Source organism: Vicugna pacos, unplaced genomic scaffold, assembly GCF_048564905.1.
Source record: "Vicugna pacos unplaced genomic scaffold, VicPac4 scaffold_19, whole genome shotgun sequence".
In the NCBI taxonomy this organism is placed as follows: Eukaryota; Metazoa; Chordata; class Mammalia; order Artiodactyla; family Camelidae; genus Vicugna; species Vicugna pacos.
In genome coordinates this window covers 56,114,266-56,117,702 of record NW_027328740.1, presented here as the reverse complement: position 1 = coordinate 56,117,702, position 3,437 = coordinate 56,114,266, and the positions used below count along the sequence as shown (strand labels likewise).

The 3,437-nt window shown below is 37.4% G+C and overlaps 1 pseudogene; it reads left to right on the top strand.

The window, feature by feature from the left end:
- The first annotated feature begins 467 nt into the window (after nucleotides 1–467).
- LOC140693615 (olfactory receptor 8U3-like) lies at nucleotides 468–1,422 on the top strand (annotated as a pseudogene).
- Nucleotides 1,423–3,437: the final 2,015 nt, after the last annotated feature.

Sequence of the window (3,437 nt, the reverse complement as noted above, 5' to 3'; positions counted from 1 at the left end):
GGCACAACACTTTAATTTTGATAACTATACTTTAGAAAACAAATTAAAGTATCTACTCAAAAAGGCAATAAATTACTACATTAAGGTTCTGCTCTACCAAGAAGAAGATATGGGAACAGGAAATAAAAAAATGGCTTCTTCTCTTTATTCAATATAATTGAAAATGATCTGAATCTAAAATATTAAATACATTTTCAAACATATGGTTCACTTTTTTCATCTTTACTCTGTGGACTTTAGTTGGTTTATTTTTATCAGCACTCAACTTTTGACCTCATAAAATTATGAACAGCCAGAGAGGAGAGTTTCAAATGGGATGTGTTTGTTTGTTCTGATATTCTACCACAATGAACAATAATTTCTGAAGCTAAAACACACAAGAGTTAATGTCTGGTGACAATTTCTTATGCCCAGCAATTTTTTGGTCTTTAACTTATCTTTCTTCAACAATTGAGTGATTGGAACAAATGACTGAAAGGAACAGCACCAGGGTGACGGAATTCATTCTTTTAGGTTCTTCAGTCCATAGAGAGATTGAACTCATTCTCTTCCTGCTCATTTTAGTGGTATATTCTCTAACTCTGGTAGGAAACCTTGGGGTGATTTCACTAATCCAATTGGATTCTCGACTTCACACACCCATGTATTTTTTTCTCAGTAATCTGGCCTTTGTAGACCTTTGCTACTCTTCATCAATAGCCCCCAAGTTCCTGCAGACCCTCCTGACCAGACACAGGTCTGCAACTTTCTATGCATGTGCCACACAGCTGGGCTTTTTCCTGAACTTCTTGATCTTGGAAATGATCCTTCTTGCATTAATGGCTTATGACCCCTATGTCATCATCTGCAGTCCTCTTCTCTACATGGTGGTCATGTCCCCAAAGGTGTGTATGCAGCTGGTAATGGGCCCCATCTTATATAGCTTTTCTGTTGCTTTGCTCCACACAGTTGTTACTTACCAACTGATCTACTATGGCCCCCATGTCATCAATCATTTCTACTGTGATGATGTCCTTTGATGGCCCTTGTCTGCTCAGACACCAGCCTCAAGGAGATGTTGATTTTCATCTTTGCTGGATTCAATATGATCAGTTCTTTGACCACCGTCCTTATTTCTTACTTACACATTGCGGCTGCCATCATGAGAATCCAGTCGACAGAATGGAGGTGCAAAGTGTTCTCGACCTTTGGCTCTCATCTGACCACTGTGACTATATTCTATGGGACTCTGATCTTCATGTATCTGCAGCCCAAATCAAACCATTCCCTTGACATGGACAAAATGGCCTCCATGTTCTACACAATAGTCATTCCTATTTCAGCCCCATGATCTACAGCTTGAGGAACCAAGAAGTAAAGAATGCCTTGAGGAAAGCCATTGACAAATGCTATGTCCTGCCTCTAATAAACTTTAAAAAGTGACTTGCAACAAATCATGACTTGGAACAATGTCACTTGCAGACAGACATGTTGTTTTTCTAATCTTTTGATGAAGTACATTTTTTTAACCATTCTTTATATGAGTAAAATGATTTTGTATATGAATTCTAGTTTTCATGTAATCAATAGTAAGATGAAATTTTTAAAAGAGTAGAATTTACATTTTTAACAAATTGCTACTCTTAGGGTATGTGACACTGATAGCTTTGACCTGACTAGCTTCTATTCAACTGATAATCAGGTTTAATCAGTCTTTTCAAAATTGTTCCTGTTTTGTATATCATGGAAGACAGAGAAAGGGGCAAGGATGGTGATGAAATAAGTTTCTTATCCATCCCCATGTTATTCCATGTGATAGCCTCCTCCTCCAATGTTCTCTGTCTGTGACCCATCATTCCTCTCTCTGCTGCTGACCTCCACATTCACTACTAGCCACTCCCTAAAATTGCATGATTAGCACATCCTTTGAAAGAAAGTCATTTTTCACCATGTAGACATGGGAACAAGACTTAGCTTTTGGAAAGCCATATTCCCTTTTATTACTCTATCAAAACAAAAATGCAGATCTATCTTTAAGTTCCCTAAGCAAAGCTGTGCTTTGTAAAGGTCTTTTAAAGTTTTAGGGGTATGAGGAAATTACAGTGGGTTGGGGGACAGGAAGGGGTAGATTAAAACCAAGAGATAAATATGGTGGCTATTAGATGTCAAGAATATAGTTCCATGCTCAGGTAATATAAAGAGACATAATTCAAAACCCACTTAAACTTTCAACTGGAATATAATAGATTGTATTTTCACTCATAAATTCAAATGTTCATGTCTACCATGTGCATGATATTGGGAGTCATTCTTAGTGATCAAAAAACAAACAAACAGAATATTTCCTGCCTCAAAGTGTTGGACACTCTGCAAGAAGATGCAGCTAGCAACAGACCAGTTTAGAGTGGTAGGTGGCAGGTTTGATAAGGAAAATAACTTACAGATGAGGCTTGTCTTGGATGTACATCTCTGCATTTGTCTGCCAGAATCTTCAACATGTATAAAGAAGCTTTAACTGGATTCATTTTCACATACCATCCAGATGGTTTCAAGAACACCTGCATCTTCTTACTTTGGGAACAGTGGGCAGAACATACATTCAAAGGAGAAGGGAATGGGTAAGGAGCCACCAAATTGCCAGGGTTTATCTTGTGAGTCACTTAGCAGAAAAATCCTTTTAATGGCCTCCTCTAAGAGTAATACAGCTAGAAAGTGAATGGATTTGAAATAAGTCAGCCTGCTGTATTATAATATTGTGCCACCATGACATACATACCGTGATAGATGTTAGAATGAATCTGGCAAACCAGGAAATACATTTTGTTCATTTGATAATGCAGTTGTGAACAATAAACAATGAACAAAATGAACAAGCAATGAACAAATGAAGTTCATTTTCAAATGAATGAAGTGAAGCTATGCCAATGATGTATGTGCTAGGATTATGTGTGAGCACTCTGCTACCTTGAGTTGATTTCTTTTTTCATTCTCTTTGTCAGTTCTGCTTTCATCTCGTGAAAGTTTCATTATTCTAACCCAGGCATGACCAGGAATCAAATTCTGCCTGCATTCAAGCTATGGCATCTCAGTAAACTAGAAAAAAAAAGCTCATTTTTGGAATTGTGCTTTTGAGTTCAAACCTGAGTATTACCACTTCTAGCTGGATGATGCTGAATAGCATCTCTGACTTTCATTAACCAGGCTCCTCAAAACCACCTGTCAGTGATGGGAAACAGCTGCCTAAATATTATTAATTTCTGAGTGAGTGGTGCTTATAAAGGTCAGGTGTTCAAAGCTGATTCTGTCCTAGTGTCACATTCAATTGAACAACGTGGGAAACCCATTGGTGTCCCTCCGATAGATTTCCCTACAATTCTCTTTTGATATATATGTATATATATATGTATGACTAAAATTAACATAAAAAAACAGTATGGCAACAGAGAATTTCACAGATG